Below are 19,811 nucleotides of genomic sequence, written 5' to 3'. Positions count from 1 at the left end.
AATTGTTTAGATTAGATTATATGAATGAGCAGTAAATATACAAACAAGACATTAGCTAATGGTAAAAAAATCTTTTTAATAAAACTTGTAAATATAGCTTAATATCTCAAATATTGTAATATATATATATATATATATACATATGAATGTTGCACACCTTCTTTATACTTTGTTCAATACGAATATTTTATACGCCTGTTTAGTCATCTTTGTAATCTCACGTTATTCTATGTAAATTATATATACGTTAGTTAGTTTTAAAGCACTTTGTGTATATCATTAAGCTGAATAATGCACGATTATTAATAAAGTTATTTCAACTTATTAAAGGCCAAGAGTTTATGATCTAGGCCATAACCGAAAGCTGGAACTTTACAAAACAACAATTTAATTTCCCACGATTTTCTATTCTGACAACCATATCATTTCTGCCTTCCTACTGATTATTTATTTATTTGGCATTTAAAATATACGAAGATAATAAATAATTCATATTGACATTTAAATTCATAGAAATATTAAATTTCTAATTTAATTTATAAAATTTTTTAATCACTTATAATAATTTAAATCCTAATCAAAGAGTGTGATAGATACAACTTTCTAAATTTACTTGAATTACACATACGACGATTTTCTATAAATATATTTAACATTCTACTCAAAGGGGAACTCTGAACTTATAGAAATCAAATTCCCACGTCGTATCGTCCAATCCGGACCGACGACCTCACCCTGCCCTCGGACCACCGCTTCCGCTCCATGCGACCCGGGTATATTGCCACGAATATGATTCCGATCGAACTTCATTTCTATCATTACGGCGATGACGGATGTGCACTTTGCTTCCGATACTTCCTACGGTTGCGCTGTGTATTCTTCCGTATTTATAGGGAGAGTCGCCGATTCGAACGTAATGCTACTGGAAAGCCCTCGGTCGAGCACCCACACGGCTTCATTATCACAACAAAGTAATCGAGACGAGGATTCGAAATAATCCCTCACCACCTCCAAAGTCCCGGCTCTCCCCTACTAACGAGCCCCCGTCAGCTTTAGCCAACCCTCGGCCTCAAATCTACGGCCACTGCGACGTAAACTCGATTTTGCCGAGGCGTGTGTCCCTCCTTCATACCTCCCGATCCATCTGCCAACCACTCGAGGATCCTGGCCTCTTATGCACGCAGCGCTAGAGGATGGCGACACTCGACATCGCCGAACGATTTTCCGGACCGACTCGTCACTCGAATCGCAATTCACGCGAGCGTTTCTCCACTGCCGGCTTCGAACGTCGCCAACCAAACTGCCAAATTTTGGACGCTTTACCTCCTCTCCCTCGCCATCCCCACCCCACCCCACCCCATTTGTCCCCACCGCCACCCTGGGGTCAAACTACTCGAGTTCGAAGTGGCAGAGCACTCGAAGCTCAAACGTTTGTTTTAACAACAATGTGATATCGTATGACCCGCGACCTGACCTTCACGGTGTGCACACCGAAGGTCGAGGCAATTAATGTATCGAGAATGAGAGTTCCATCAAAATATATTATTGCTTATTGTCTCGTAAGAGTTGCCAAATGCTTTGCCAAACTCCTACAACGTCCTTTCAGCTTGAAATGTATGGAGCATTTAGCATACGAGAATAAAAGCTACAGTTTTCAATTACTACCGTACTTTACGTGCTTCGTGAGAAAAGAATAGAAGATCGGTGGTGAGGTCATCTTACTATATTATTACTTCAACATTCGCGAGTAATGGTACATTGTCATACTATTCAAGCGAATTCAAGCAATGGTTTAAAATATGAAGATTAAATGTCATTAATAGCGAGTTTCTAAACCATTGACGACTATATATAATGTCGAATATGAAAGAAATTTGTATGTACATTAATTTTTTTTTTGCCTTTTTTTTTTGCTTAAAGCATACAAGTATTAGGATCACAAAAATATTATTATTCCAGTCACAGATATATCCAGGCTTGCAATATTACTCCAGATATGAACTTTCTTCTAATGGTTTGATTTATTTTTTTCTATAACTTCACTCGACTAATTTTTATCCGATTGATTGAAATTATATCGATTATATGCAAGGATGAAATGGAAAGAAAAAAAAGTAAGAAAAAGGTAAACTATTTTTAAACGTAGCGAGAGTAAAACTAAAAGTGGGTGGAAAGTAATAAAAGAATTTTTGGTGATTAAATTTTATAGAACTCCGCAATCTTAAGCTTAAATGCAATATTAATAGAATAAATCACGAATGGCATAAGACTATGGAGACTATTAAGACAGTTCGCTCCGTCATTTTTTCTCTCCTTTGACACGGCAAATATTCTAGCGGCAAATCGCAGAATCATTCAAATATAAAAAATTTTCATTTTCCTTATATTATTTATAATCTATAGTCGCCGTACTACGGAATTTTGTAAGTACTTAATTTTAATATTCTTATCGATATAGTGCTATTATGAATGTACGTATGAATTATATTAATTTATCACAGTTATATTTATTATTTATTATGGCATAGGGATTATTAATAGCTTTAGAATTTGAACTCGTAATTAAACAAAAATACGTCCATATATTTAATCTTTAATAAAGTTTAGAATGAGAATGGTTTCTTAAAAGAGAAGCTGTCGTGTTAACTTTAAATAATATTTCATAAAGTTTTAACAGATGTAGAAATTTGGGGAACCCGAACGTTAAGAATGTGATATTAAATTCCTACATACATTTCGTATAAAAATTCATGCACATTATGTATACTTGTTGATGCATCTTTGTTAAAAGTTGTTTTACTTATTTAATACATAGTATTTTTTGCAGATAACTATTTAGTTACTTTTTATAGGAATGTTTCACAATATTATTATTGTATATATATAACTTTTAATCTATACAATTTAGTCTAATATACGTAGATAAGAAAAGTAATAAAAGAGATTTTAGCATTATTTATCTTTTGCGCATAAGATTAGCATTTATGTTTTTCACGTATGAATGTTTAAAAAAGATAACTGTTTGAATACAATATTAATGAGCATCATATATTATGTAATATGAATCTTCATTTTTTATATCATTTAACAGTGTAATAAGAATACATATTGAATAGAACAAGATAAAGCAACTTATCTACCTCAATACTTTGTATTTTGAAAATAAATATCTTCCTTGGATTAGAAAATTTTTTTAACTTTTCTTACACTTTGGATTTGGTACTTTCTTCTAAGGATTTTAAAAATTCAATTTTTATACACTATATACTCGTCTACAATTTTGTAAATTTGAACCATTTTTTACGATGAGTCATACCCTTTTCCATAAAAATTTTATATTATAAAAATATTCCTATGTTTATTAAAAATCTTTTTACCTCATAATTTACTCAGTTAAAAAATCATTTTATACTAAAAATTAAATATTTACCAAAATATGTTCACGTTACTATTAATTATTTTTGCCACTGTGCTCTAATAATAAAGTTGTTGACAAGTATTGTAGGTCTGAAAAAACATTAAAATTTTTTATATTAATTATTGGATTTTTATAATATTGTTGACTGTATTATTTGTAAGAACTTAAATTACTGTATTATTACATGATACCATTTATTCATGAGATAATTATTAAATTTATCAAATGACTGAAATTAGCTTCTATCAATTTTCTTAAAATTAAAATTAAATATTTCTATAATAAATATTTCTATATAAAAATAGTTCTAATAACAATAATAGACTGTTATAAAATAAAGTGATTGCAATAGAGATTTAATTAAATAAGCGGATCTATATATATATAGTTTTTATTGATTAATCGAATATAGAAGAGACTGTCTATTATTTCATCTTCTAAATGTCTATTCTGTAATTTACAGTAATGTAGCATTTTTATTATGTATATATATACTACATTATATTATTTCAATGTTATTTAATGTATGTTCTATTTACGCAACATACATTTTTGTCTGTAATATTAATTAATTTCTGGTTAACGGAAGAAAAAACAGTTATTGATTAATAAATTGCAATTCAAATTTTCTTCTCATTCGTCCAAAATAGGTTGAAAATCCTTTACTATTATAGTATGCAAAACAGTACATATTTAGATTAGTTATATTGATAGAAATATGGAATATTTGTAATTAAAGAACTAATTGTCCGCTCCAAGTAGAGTGAACGAATAATCTCTAGAAATTTGGAAAGCAGACTTTGAGAGAATCCGTTTATTTTCGCGATATAAACCTTCATACTCCTACATCGGAGCTTGCCTGTCGTGAAATTTCGATAAAGATGTATGAAAAAGTAGCGAACGTCCCTACGAAGCGATAAGAAAATTTGATTTATCGATACACCAGGGAAGAAAGGGAGTCCAGCATCGACAACTCGAACGTTCACGAGGTGCTCGAATATTTCACGCAGCTCCTCGCGATTACTCGCTGACGCAAGACGAAAACGAGGATGACCAGCTCTCATAAATAAGTTCTTCTCACCAATTTCACGACGAGGAATTCTGTCTCGCAGGGTAAATCCCGGAAATTGTTAGCGCCGATGATGGCTATTTGTTTAAGCTATTTTTACGTAATTTCGTTCCATTTTTCACTATTCCAGAAGGTGAGACACAGAGAGAAAGAGAGAGAGAGAGAGAGAGAGAGAGAGAGTGAAAGAGCTGCGGCGCTGAGGGAGAGGGTGGAAGGGATGCCTATGAGAAATCAGAAGAAAGTGTAAAAAAAACACTATTGAAGGCATGAAAGATTGATAGAGTACAATAGACCTACTTATGTGTACACATAAACGTACTCGACTGAGCACTTTAATGATAAAGTGCCATGCGAACTGCAGACCATTACTAGTTGAGCGTTTCTATTATATGGGAACTATTAGTCTATGTATGGTCATATGTCAGGAGATGCCTGTGTTAGTGCACACATACGCCTACGTGCTCTATGTTGACTTAAGAGTATTAGAAAAAGTGTGTACGCAATTTATGAATAGGGATTTTTATTATTGTTTTTTTTTCGTACGTCTCTTTTCTTTTTTGACGTGGTAATTCGAACATTTTGACGGGCTAAATACCACTTCGTATTCCAAAAATGATTAAGAATTAAAACTGTTGGAATTATCGGACTCTTTACGCTTTTTATCTTCTTAATGATGTAAAATTTATTTTTCACTCTTACACCGCTGGCACCACATGTATGGCATTATAAGTATTTATTTGGTATTATTTCTTTTAAAAATAATTTCCAAAAGCTACAAATTGAGGTAAAAATTTGTGTATACCTATAAGTACGATTTAAACTGCGTATGTGAATTAAAGTTAAAATTCATTTAAAAATGAGAACAAAATTCTGTCTATGGCAAGATTTTTTGTAAAATTTTTAAAAACTGTCATATATTTTTTAAAGCAATTTTCGCAATATGAAATTGGATTATTTTATTTTAAGCGAGATATATTTTCTTTAGAGAGTAAAGTTATGAAATAAAATTTGAATTATCAGCTTAGAGTTAAAGTTAGTTATTAAAAGTAAATAAATTTCTATTAAAATTACCTGCTCCCAGACATAATACAACCAGATTTATATTTAAAGAAAATTATAATAAAATTTTATCTTGCTCATATTGAATTTTGAAATATATTTATTTTAAACTTTATTGAATATAAATAATTAAAAAAGTAGCTCTAAATTTTCATTCCAAAAACTTTCTTAACTTTCCATTCGGCATGAAATTAGAGAGAAATTATGCTTTCATCGCCCTATTTGAAGAGGGAAAATAAATAATGTATCTTTGTGTTTGTGTCTGTTTGTGTACACGCATTATTATTGATTTTTGGATGATTTATTCTATTACGTATCATCTGGGAGGAGTATATGTGAACCGTGCAGGCAATTAAGAAAAAAAATTAATTACTATTTAGTGCAATGACAGAATATTTTGTCGGTAAGGAGTGAATGAGGTCGTGGCTATTGCCCGACTCTCCTTATTATAATTACTATTTGCGTTATAAGTATCTCTCAATAGTATTAATATTTTATTATTACTACTAATATAATAGAGAAATCAAAATCAAGCGTTTCTTGCACCGCGCTAAAAGTATCAAATAATATTTCAATAAGATTAAAGAGACCTTTAATTTAATGTCATGAAAATCAAAAGTCAATTTCATGAATTTTTAACTCATATTAATTATAATTATTATTAAATTTATCCTGTCGATTACCCATTCATTATCAATACCTGTAAGAACCACTCTCACATACATAAATTTTGCGTTATTAAGTGTACTTGTCTATTTAATAATAAAAATATGGTGTTTACAATTTTTTAGTGCAGTCGCGCTCTACCCAATACCTAATTGCCAATTTCTACATCTGTCATTTCATCCGCTCTTTCTTCTTTTCTTATTTGTCTTATTTTTATCATCAACCTGGCCGCTCAAGCAAATCGGCTAAAGCAAATCGCCTCTGCCCCGCGTATCCATAAACTCCAAACCCTAACGTACCGCCAAATGTCCACCCGAGAACCTAAGTGCCAGGGTGCAAGTACCTGTGCAAGTCTCGTTGAAGTCGTCGCAGCAGTCGCCAAGCTTGAGGCAGGCGTGATCGCAATAGCAGGGCTTGTCACGTGGACTCTCGATGATGGCGTTGGGCGATGGCTTCTGGATTACGCAGCCTGAGTCCCGGCCTTGGCAGCAGAGTTTTGCGGACCTGCAGCTGCCCGCGGCACTGGGCTGTAGAAGACGGGCGGCGATCGCCATCGCCAGGACGACGGTCTCGGCCATGCCCCTCATCCTCACGCCTCCTCGATACCTTGGGGCGAGAAGACGCGGTTCGGGATTTTCATTATTCTGTCTATTGTTTTTTTTTTTTACTATTGTTTTGTTCGGGTGTTAGAGAATTGGACGGGACTGGATATCACCCACTGGAATTTTTCACCTTCGGGGAATAAGTTTTTTTGATTTTTTCGTTAAGCCTCGGGTGCTCGAGTTGGGCCGGGAAGAGGGAGGAAAGAGCAATCGATTTGTCTGATTGCGGTGAGAGAGACAGAGAGAGAGAGAGAGAGAGAGAGAGAGAGAGAGAGGAAAGAGGAAATGGAAATGGGGAAGCAAGGAGGAAAAAAGGAGAAAACGAGGGAAAAAAATGGAACATTGATTGTTACGATTTTATGACATACCGAAGATGGTTAAATCGACCAACAGTATCGTTATCGTGACATTCATAGGTATTGGAGAAAGATAAAAGTTGTAAAAGCCTCCGTTTGAGTTCTTTTCAACAATATTTCAACAGGTATTTTTCGTGTATTCGTTATATTAAATTATAATTTGCAAGCATTAGAAAAATGCTTTTTCAATAAGCAATAAAAGTTTATAAATTAATTATGATTGTAATTATTAATAATGTAAAGTCCAAGATTTTAAATACGAAAAGGCTACAATTGACGATTGAAAATGAAATTGTATTAAATAAATGTCTACAATCGATTTTTCCATACAATCCATATTTCCGTTTATTAAAGATACCAGCTATATAATTTAATAAGTTTCTTATTCATATAATTTGTCACAAATATCATCTTCTGGATATTTATAAAAATAATATAACGCACTTTCCGTCACGTCGTAAACAAAATGAAAATTAAGTGTCTACTTTTGGCTTAGTAATTTTAATATTTGTATTATTTCAATGAATCAAAGTTTCATTACCTCAAAATTTTTGTTCGATGATTTTCTTGAATTTCTTAAATTATAAATCACTTTGAATCACTTTGAGTTTATCTACGGACACGTTAAATTATTTCAACGTTTTAAATTTATTAAGCTTTACTTATAAAAATTTAAGCGCTTGTAATATCTAAGAGTATTTTAAATATCATTTGCCACGAAAATACCAAGCCATGAAAGGTGGATCATTATAATATATTATATTCTATAATATTCATCTTATTTTTCTATTATATTCATTATAATATATTATAATTATATATAATTATAATTATAATATAATATATCATTGATATACGTTAAATGACATGGATTGTATGCTGAAGTTAAGTTTTAATGATTAATCTTTTATAAATTACATAATTCTAATTAATACATTATGCTCGTGTGTTTATAAGCGTCTATTATTCTTTTTTTATATGTGTAATTTATCATTAAATCGTAATAAGGCTAGCGGCAACATGTAAATGTTAAGATGCTGAATTTATTTGTTCCCTTGTCGATTTCCAATTTTTGTTTTCACCATTTGAACAATGCATTATCTACGATATATATTATGTGAGTATAAATAGTAAATAAATTTATGTAAATTCGAGCTTAATAAAGTGTGAGACTGTATTTTCATTTGAACAGACAAAGAAGGAATAACCAATAATTAAAATGTAGTCTTGCCGAATCATGAAATTAGATAAAATAAATCTTCCTAATCCTTCCGCTTCTATACAAAAATCTGTATTTTCCCAAAAGTAGAAAACGTGACATCATAAAGCGTACCGAGCGTTGTCCGCCGCACGTGGTCGAGAATCCACGTGAACTTGCGACATTGCCCCCTCCCCCATCGCGTTGCGTAATAATTGAAAAATTGTTATTAACGCCTTTTTTAGTATTTTTCAATGTAGCTATTGAACTTCTCTCAGCGTTATTATTATTAAAAGCATGAGCGTGTCTGTGATGTAATTGTTTGAACGCAAAGTTGCTTTTTTTTAATTTTCAAACTGAATTTTATTTATCTCGTTTTGTGTAACTAATAATTTATTCATTTTTTCATCTTATAAAGTATAAATAACTATAAATCATATAAGACTTTATAGTATTTAAATCAAATTGTAGTTTATATTAAAACAATATAAATTAAACAATACACAAAAACCAAAAAAAAACTCACGAAAGAAAGTCAAGTTTTCATAAAAGTCAAAATATTTTGATAAAGAATAATAAAAATTGAACAATCTCTTAGGTACAAATTAGCAAATTAGCAAATGTAGTTCTCAATAAAACATATAATATAGGCATATTTTTTCATACATGTATCGTTCGAATACACTGGAATTGTTTAGAAATTGTATAGAATTAAGCCGAAGACTGACTTTCTTTCATATTCGCGATATGAGCGGCATATATTGTTTATGTATATTGCACACCACACTATGGCCTATCTTACGCGCAAAGCTTCTAAAATCCATAATAAATATATAAAGGATTGATCTCGGCACCGCAAAACTTGCGTACTCAGTGAATCCCCTCGATTAAAAATCCTCACTCGATCAGCCGAATGAAAAACACCCGATCGCCAATAAAGCCGCAATTCCATGCGCCGACCTGAAATCCCGACTAGACGTATTCGCCGAGCCTCGCGGATCTCGCGTTCGTACGAGAGCGGACGCCAGAAGCGTCCTGGAGCGACTAAAGCTCTGTGCCGGGGAGTGAATATTTCGTAACCCCCGAGCGATCGAGTGGCGCATGCCCCGAATTGACGCCGCGGCGCGCAAACGCGACCGGAACGAAGCTTCGCGGACTCATTCGAAGAATGTAGGCTTATTGCCCTTTTTCCGCACTCGACTGAGTCTATTCTAAGAGAAACTACTTGAGGATTGCAAGGAGATCTCATGAGGGGCGTGAAAGGAAGAGGTGGAGAAAGAGAAAGAGAGAGAGAGAGAATGCTCGAGGGATGGACTTTGAGCGTCGACAAATGTTACGCATTCCGCGAGTGACTCTAGACGTTCAAATGTATTTGCCTTACGTATTTGCCAGTGGAGTGAACCGATTCGAGAGATTTCAAACGTTGACAATCAAAATATTACACAGTGAAAGTGTTTTTGAAAATGAAAAATTACGCAGATTTTATCGTGAATATTCTGTAGAAAGAGAGAAAGAGAGAGAGAGAGAGAGAGAATAAGGATTAGATGATTAGAAAATTTATATGACAACAAATTTTTCAAATATATATTGACATTTAATTTTATCAATGATAATGTATGAAATTTACTCTTTAAAGCAGAAATTATTTATGTACAGCTAATATCATAAAAGTTATCTTTATGAATGCGAGATGAGGCGTGAATTCAATGAGTTGCCGAACTCGTTGGTGAAATGAGGCATGAATTTTTGATATAATGGATTTTACAAAAAATATAAAAGATATTAAACTGTTGTAAAATGTTATGTTATAATTCCAAATAAATTATTAAATGAAAATTCTGCATTACATCATTCAAACATATCCTTAAACCTCCATGGCTTAATCTAACGAATGATATAATCAAAAGTCGATGCACAAAGCTTCGAAATCCATGGACACGCTTAATGCTAAAACCCAAGTTCCCATAGAGACTCAATCGATCTTTTATGATTTTTACTTTATAGGACAATGAATTTCAAGGATCAACACACAAAGGACTTTATTCACTGGAGTTAGACGCGAGTGATACGCGAGGCCCGCCGCCACAAGCAAACTTAATGTCGCCCCGATGAAGCGGTCGTAGCTCGATTAAATAACCTTGCTGGGGGGTGGCGAAGTGGGTGAGTTGGGGGGGGGGAGCATCTGAAAATCTAGGAGAGCATGGCACTGCTCCTCGATCGCATCCCTTGTCACCGACGAACAAAAGCCTCGAGAGCTTCTCAATCTGAACTGTCAAAGCTCTCGAACGGCTTTGGAATTAATTGACCGCGAGAACTTCGGGTACTTAGGGTTACCATTTCTTCTGATGAAAGATATTATTGTGCCGTAATATAATCCAACTTGATGGAAGAGCTACATATTATTGTGCGTTGTTGAATGGTCGATCGAGTGTCTAATATTGGCTTAGAAATTCTTATCGTACCTGTTGGAATACTCAGCCAACGTTGGGCGTTCCGAGTTCTGGGTTACGGGCCGTTCCTGGGAAGCGAAAACGTAATACCACGAGAGAATGATAATTGATAATTTAAGAAATAAAATCAGGCGCCCCTATTTATGCGTCGCGGAATTGGCTCTCTTTATGCACATGAAGTGTAATTACAGTTTTATAATAAATTGCATGCATACGTATGGGAGAAATTTGATTTTATAAACAACTACAATCAATATTTCATGCTTATTAAAGTGGACTTGATATTTTATGATATTAAAGGAACATAAAATCTTTTAATATTTTAAACGAATATTTTAGAATTAAATTTTTAGTTTCATCATTCATACATGAAATCTTGGCATATTTCAGAATTTATAGTAAAATTAGCTGGAAATAAAGAAATAGACGAGTTTATTTGTAAAAAATTCATCCGAATGTGACTTAATTATTATCCATGTGGGAGAAAAAAATGTTAAATTCCCAGTTTAATAATTAAAATCCTTTAATTCTTATGGAAAATTAAAGCCTCGTCGCTTTTAATGCGTTTATGCGTACTAAGTTATTGAATTACTACAAATTAACTACAACTTAATTGGCATTTTTAAGGATAAACTGGATTTGTAAATATAACACAATGAAATAACTATTTCATGATTGTATTTTTCATAATATAAAATTAAAATGGCAATTAATTAAGCTAAAATAAGCCATGTTTTACCTAAAGGGAATAATTTTAAATGATCAAGAATAAATTCCTATTTTATTTAATCCAATCATAAATTTGTACAAATCATATTATTAGTTTGTGTTATATTCTTGAGAGTTATGAATTCTTCAATTTCCTCAATTTCCACAAAATGTACCCAAGACACTTTTATTATACTCTTCTTATCTAATATACAGTTTACTGTTATCTTTTCATATTTAGCTTAGTCGATTCAAAAGCCTCTCTTTCTCTCTCTCTCTCTCTCTCTCTCTCTCTCTCTCTCTATCTCTAGCTTACCGGTTTTGCTACTAAAATCATAAATGCTACGCTTTTTGTTCTTTATTTGAAGTAAATGATCCGGCCATCTTAATGTACGTGTCTTAATTAGTTTAAGGATATTTGATAAAGTCTGGACCTACTTTTTTCACATAATTCCTCTACTTCTTTTGTTTCATTGATATTTTCATTTATTTTTACAGTCACAAGAGAATTTATAATATGTATTTTCTTTAATTTCTTCCATACAAAAAGATCAATAATCAGAATTGTTACACAGAATCATATATAGATTAAAATCATCGATATAATAAAAGGAAACAATTTCTTTATTAGTACATTCATAATTTAATTTAAAGACTTTGCTCTAAAATTAAGATTTTTTCTTCTAAAAAGTATAATGATATCTATTATAAAACTTATTTAAAGAAAAATATATTTTCTATATCTTTAATTAAATGCATTTTATAATATAATTTTTTTAGCTTAAAAAATTTAACAGAATTTATCTTAGAGTATTATGCAAAACTTTTGCAAGTATAATGTTGCTAGAAAAACCGAGCGCATGAAACAGAAAAAAAGGAAAAAATACCGAAAAAAAGAATTTTCAGGGTTTACTGTTTTTTTTTGTATTTTGCCGTGTCCTCTTGAAGTATTCGATAAATTTTTCAGTTAAGTGACATGAATTATCCATCACAGATATCTTAATAGAGTCAATAACTTTTGTCGTAATTCTCGACATTCTCATTTTGTTCTTGGAGTGTGCTTTAACCGCAATGCGTTAAAAAGCGTTGGATAATTTTCAATTATTTTTATTAACATATAAAATTATTTAATAATGAACAGATTTACTATTTTAATTAAGAATTGATTATCAATCGACTTTTTTTCTAATAAATAAATGGTAATTGAATCGCACCATTGTATTGATATGTTATGCATAAAATGCATATCAGATTTTTTCCTAATTTCTTCATTGACTGAATAATACAAATAATTATATTTCATGAGTGTTGATAGATATAACAAATACAGATATATTTGCCTAAATATGATATTATTTCAAATATACGTGAATTTAAAAACATTTCATTCATAACTTGTTTGAACAAAAATCTAATTTTTCTTTGCGATCGACTGTCTTAATATAGAATAATACAGTACGAGGTAAATTCGATATTAACAATAGATCTATAACAAGAAATAACTTTATATTTTAGCGTCAAAACTTGCGCAATTCGTTTGCAATTTGCATATGCTAATTTAATATATGGTGCTTTGACTTTTCCCATTTCCTTTCATGTTGAATATCGCGAAAATTAAAAACATCATTGCATGAAACAAATTCACAATGCTATTGAGATCATTATTAGCATAATAAAAATGAAAATTTATGAAAAAATTAATAAATTTACGATATCGATGTATTTAAAATTATGTTTTATACGTAATAATAAATATTAGTTACATTATTAGCGTTATTAAATTCCCATGAATGAATAATTTACGCACATGCTTCTGTATTCTAGTTTTTATACATAAAAATAAAAGCGTTATAAATTAATATACATTGTGCACACCCGTTTAAATAGGCCTACAATGTTAAAATAGTTCAATTGGAAAACAAATAGTACTGTTAAAATTTCATCTCATAACTTATTTCATAAAAATAAGCATTTCTAGTTTAATCATATAAGTCTTCTTATTTCTTTTTTAATCACTATATATTAATATTTTTTTTTCTTTATTGTTTATTAGACAGTATATATTTTCAAATATTTGTACGTGATGGAATACAGAATAAATAGTGAAAAGTTGAAAATACACTAAATCATAATGAACGTATGATGTCGATACAGTGAAAGTCAGGTAGGCAATACTTCCGCTTTTAAAAATACTCCAATGCGAGTTTTTCACCATTTGACATCATGCTAATACACATCCGTGAAGTACCTACTTAAGGAGGGGAGAAAAGATTGGATGTTGTGTCGAAAAGACTGTTGGGTCACTGAAATTTTTAAATTCCCTAGACCATATGAGACAGCTGCAGATTAACTCTGGAAGATCCTCTCTTTTTTGCATTATATATACTGTAACGTGAGTATGTAAATTGATGTTTATTATCGCTTACGTAAACATTATATTCAAAAATTCTATTACGTATTATGTACAATTTTTACTAGTTAGACAATTTGAGACCTTTTGTTAAATATATAAATAAGAATTTTGAATAAATAGATATTGTTATGCGACTATTGAAGGACACAATACATAAACGTGAAAATGTAATTTTTATTAAGTATCTACAATATTGTATGAAATATATTAGGTGAAAAGTCTTAAGAAGAACAATTGCCATACAAATTTGGAATAATAAGTCAAAAACTTTGAAGATTAATATGTCTATATTTGAAAAATAGCTAGGTACCATTGTCGATCCAATCAAAAGTTATAACAATTCTCCGTAAACGTTGCAGAAGTTTTTCTCGGTCGGTACTGTAAAGTCTGCTTACTTTATAGCAACAATTTGAAAAAGTTTTTGATCGGTATGAATGTGTAACTTTTACATTCATAAATAGTTGAAAAATGAAAGAAATAATATCAATGAGTAGTTTAAAAAAATTTTTTTTTTAAAAATCATTTTAATATGACTACAATTTTGACCTAAAATCTATAATATGAAATTCAAATTATCAACCGAGATTTTCATCGCTTAGATATATTTAATTATTTTTAATTGCTAATTGTCTGTAAGCATGAATCATATAATTTTAATAAATTTATTAATGTTCATTGATCTTTATCGAATTTATGGATGAATAAATTTGTTCACATTGTACAATATTGTCTGACCGTAAATTATAAATGTGGTTCGTGAAAAGCGGATACCACTGACGTAATACATTCAACATCAAGGCAAAATACTATGAAAACACTATGATAAGAGAACATCTGAATGTTTTTATCTTATAAATATTATTAAATATTAATTATTAAAAAACAATTGTTATATATAATTTTAATTAAAAAATATGTAGTAAAATTTAATTTTTTTTAAATTTCAGGCAAAATGTTCATATCAATTATTAAAATTAAACCTAATAAAAGTATCTAACGCAATAAAAGTAAAAACATGTAAAAAAATATGTAAAAAATCCTTAGAAATTTGATAAGAATAATATTAAAATTCATGATCAAAATAGTTGATGTGAAATTTAATACTTTTATCGAAATTCAATATATGTGAAATTTTATGTATTACTTAAAAATAGTACTTAAAACTTCATACGATATTATATTTTAACGATCGGAAAATATTAGCACATACTATTACATAAAATCCCTTAATATGTTACTCTTCTATTTTTTATAGACATTTATATCAATAATATAAAAAGACGTAGATAAAAAATTAATTGCAAATTAATTAAATCACAATTAATTCGAAATTTGATTGTTTATATTACAATGTACGTATTTGTTATATGGAATGCTCTTATAATTTGAACAATTGCTCTTAATAAAATTTCTATATATACATACATACAAGTATACAATATTTGTCAATTCAATATTTGTCAATATCAGAATGAATATGTAGTTTGAGTGTTTTTTCACTCGTTTTTATCTCTAAAATAACAATGATAGTTTCTTTTTAAAATTATGGATGAATGTCTTTTGGCATTTGATTAGGCTAAGTTAAAAATAAAGGAATTTTTAATTATGAGAACCTTTTTATAATCAATACATGAATATGAAAGTCCATTATAATGTTAAAATAAACGATGCTTTAACATGAAAACCCACTGGCTACTCGATAGGATACGTGCATTTTGTAAATGCTCAATGAAATTTTCTCTTTTCCAAAAAAGGGAAAATAATAACTAGATTCTTTTTATACATTATCTTCTCTATACTTCTAACTGACAGTAATAATTAATTCCCACATACCTGATATATTTCTTTCAACAATGAATGAATACTACTCTTACTTAGTCGAAAATACGCGTAACTTTCAAGCTAAATTATGTTTCATGGGGTAATGTAAGGCAATTGACCCTCATAACTATGCATTCTTTTTTCAGAACAAAATGCAACGAGTAGGCACTCTCGAGTGGCGTCTACAGTCGTTGAACTAATTGACAACAATCGAATGTATTCAAAAGAATCTGGTATGAAACAAAGTTAGCAAATAAGCGAGCGTCATTAAAGGATGGACGGTCGGCGTCATTTTCGAAATCTCTGCAGCCATGAATAATGTATCGTCAATGCAACTGGCGTCTCGTTCGCGTAAATACAATTTAGCCTTGTTCTCCCCTACCCCAGTCTGGATTAAATAAACAAGGATTCATCGGTCCCTTCCCCTCAACTTATTACTTAACATATTAACTTGCGCCACTTGACCGGCATTCGCTCCTTCTTACAATACCCATCGTGTAAATTATGGATTCTTTTATCGCGATTTAAGCATGCGATAGCTACAAACTCATCGGCTTACTCGTTAATTGTATCAATCGAAATTATTATCATTTGGAAGTTTTGAACTGGAGCTGACAATTATTTTGATTTATTGAAAAACCAATTGCAAAAATTATAAAGATTAATTGATTAGTATATTATGCTTTATATTTTTAATTAAAAAATTGCTCAATTATAAATATACGCCAAATCGAATAATTTATATCGCGCAACATTTTAAAATGAAGCGAAATAAAAGAAAGAGAAATTCAAACTTAAATTTTACCGCTTATACTTATTATCCTTGATTAATTACATATATTATTATATTCTCCAATCTCCATTCAATTAGCTTCATTTGCATTTAAACAAATATGTTAGGATGGGACAATAAGTATTAACATTTAAAAAATTAATTGCACGTATAATTGTGCCAGAACAATATCATTGAACAATATCGTTCAATCATACCTGTAAAATCATTTGAATAATATCTGGTAGATGAATATTGAATATACGGAAAAAATGTAGGAAACAACAGAAGAATGAAATAAAGGAGCAATATTATCGGACTATTAGGAAATGGTCTGATATGAATGGCCGTTAATAAATGGAATGTAAAAGTGTAACACAAAGATCACATAATTAAGCGAGTAATCGAGTTTTTGTGATGGTTAGAAGTCAATTTGGACGATTTATTTATTCCTTTAAATCCTACTCTCTAAAGAACTTTGGAAGACTCAGAATTTGACTCTACATGACAATCGTAATAGCAACTTCCATGCTCAGTAACATGTCTTGTAATTATTATTGTGAACTACGAATAAAATGTAAATCATAAATCATCATAATGACAATAGTCACATATACAATAGACAAAGTGATATGCAATGTGGATATGAGAGCATTACAATTACTAATAATCAATGTGCGTTATAAGCTTTAAAATGTAAAATGTTCGTAATAGAGACAGTGGAAGAGGCTCGACGATAGGAAGGCTGAGAGGCTTCCGACAAAACATCGAAAAAGTTTTGCGATATTGGGAATAGTTGCGTTGCTTACAAAGAAGGAAGTTGCGCCCTCAGCACAACTTGCGCTCTTCGCCGACACGGATTTTTCACTTTTGGTATGTCTTTTGTCTGAAACTTCTTGAGCGGTCATTTTCTCAAACGTTATTCCTTCCGTATAATATATTTTATATTTATTTTCCATTACCAACAAACTTGAAGACACTTTCAACGTGCTCGGAAATACGCTATCAACACGCTCCCTTATAACCCATATACTTTTATTTGTTGCTAGGAAACAGTCGATTTTTCATTTAACACCCAAGAATCGCTATCAAGGCGAAGGAAAAGACAAAATTGATGCACCGCTTGCATTTGAATATTCTGGCATAGATATGCACTCTCAAGAAATAATATGTAAATGTAAGTGACTTAAATGGAGTATCATTGAAAAATTAGCAAGTGAAAGTTATTAAATACCGTGGATTTATTAAGCATCGGTGCCTTATGGGTAGTTCGAAATTATTTCTGCCAGTCCATGCTTGAAAAATATCACGCGCTAAATGCTAAGTGATTAAATGATCGATTGCATCGCTTCGTTATCCGAACCCTGCATCGATGCACTTTTTTCCTCTCTCTCTCTCTCTCTCTCTCTCTCTCTCTCTCTCTCTTTCAATTCGACTCCATATTTCTTCTTATGAGCAACGACTTCACAATTCACGCTGGCAACCATGCAAACGGCGCGTACGTATATCGTCGTTAGTCGGAGCCCTTACAATTTGCCTCAAGTAGTAATTGAGCGGGCCGGAAGGGGACGAGATGAAATCGAGGCGCACTGCACTGTGATTGAGTCCATTTATTAATAATTCGAGGCAATCTAAGAAAATTGAGAGTGTGCATCGATTATCGTTATGCGAAATTTGTAATTTCTCCTTTGTTTTATCAAAGTATAAATCCGACTAGGATGAATTAACGATTGGCTAATGAAAACTAATTTACAGGGGCCTTTGCAGAGGAGAGATAAATACATAAATAAGAGTTGAGCACATTAATTAATGCATTATTGAAAATTGCCGTCAAGTTTAATCGTGCTTTTTTTTTTTAATACAGCATTGATCGAATTTCTTATTCTTTATCTCTTCAATAAAAATATATGATTAAAATAACAATAAATATTAATGTAAAGATAAATTTATTAAATTATCTTACAATATAAACTTTTACAATATAAATTATCTTACACTATAAACACCTTTAATTCCGAATACTTTGTACAATATCGAATGGTCAATCTCTTAAACATTTATCTTTTAGTTTTTGTAGTAAATCCCCTCGAGCCATTATCTACGTTTACTCGTAGTAAGAAATATTTCATAGTCAAATTTAAGTCTCCCGTAAAACTATTCATCAAAGAAAACTTAATGTATACACATCAAGCATGCACGAATAAATATAGTAAATTATTATTAATATAAAAGATGAATCTAGTATTTTTATATTAATGTGCAATAATATTTATGTGTAATGTTAATGCTCTTATGGAGCGTAAATAAATAAATTATACGTAAAATTTTCATAATATATTTAGACATAATATATATTTTAGTTGAAGTGTATTTTAACATATTATGATATGATATACAATTACCACTAAATTTATTGATCGAGAAATTGATGAGAAGTTTTATAAAAAATTTAATCAGCAAACATTTAGTATAGTCTACATTTAAGCTCTTAATCAATGAAGGAAAAAACTATATTTATTTCTAATTAAACATATATTTATTTCTAAAAACCATTCATAAATTGTTAAGAAAAGAATCGACTTTGTTTATTAACAAATGAAATGATGTTGTTGACAACATCAATGTTGATGTTGTAAAAATAAAAAATGAAAATAAAAAAATCTATGGTAATTGTAGCGGTAATTAGAACGAGGTAGGCGAGAAAGTGAATCATCTCTCTGTATCGTATTTTCATGAAATAACATAACGAGCGAGTGAAGGTATTTGAGTATTAGCCAGGACGCCATTAGGGACAAATAAAGAAAAATAGAGATGTTGGATAAATAATTATCTACTCTAGGACGCCCCAATGGTAACAATAGTGAAAGAGCGCCTATTTAAATACTTGCTAAATTGCAGCTGAGACAACCGGAAATGGAGCCGCGCTCAAGCTCGATTCATCGTTGCTGAAAACTTTAGTCTTCCTAAGAGCTTTCGTGGCCCCTCGAGCACCTGGCTCGATGGATGCGTCGCAGTAAGTGTTCCACGGGCGCTTCGACCTATGCGAAATGCCGGGGATACATCGGCGTTTATAGTCTTACATTTCACGCATTGAGAACAAAGGACAGCGCTAAACAGCAAACTGCAGGCAGATTAGAATTTGCTTGGCGTTAAAAACTCGAGCACTAAGCTTCGCTTCGGCTCCACCGCTGAGTTGAAAAATATTTACGTTGTACGCCGTGTGTATAACAAGAGAGAGAGACGGAGAGAGAGAGAGAGAGAGAGACGGAGAGAGAGAGA

The 19,811-nt window shown here is 31.2% G+C and overlaps 1 long non-coding RNA gene across 1 annotated transcript; it reads right to left on the bottom strand.

Annotated features, from left to right (window-relative positions):
* Nucleotides 1-6,801: 6,801 nt before the first annotated feature.
* LOC105359327 (uncharacterized) lies at nucleotides 6,802-9,397 on the bottom strand. Its single transcript, XR_912767.1, has 3 exons — nucleotides 9,239-9,397; nucleotides 7,712-7,783; nucleotides 6,802-6,818 (listed from the first exon to the last, which is right to left on the bottom strand). It is a non-coding gene; the product is annotated as an uncharacterized LOC105359327 (long non-coding RNA).
* Between the last annotated feature and the right edge of the window lie 10,414 nt (nucleotides 9,398-19,811).

This window comes from Ceratosolen solmsi, unplaced genomic scaffold, assembly GCF_000503995.2.
Source record: "Ceratosolen solmsi marchali unplaced genomic scaffold, CerSol_1.0 scaffold11, whole genome shotgun sequence".
NCBI lineage: Eukaryota > Metazoa > Arthropoda > Insecta > Hymenoptera > Agaonidae > Ceratosolen > Ceratosolen solmsi.
Note: the sequence above shows the minus strand (reverse complement) of the source record. Positions and strands in the feature narration are given on the sequence as shown.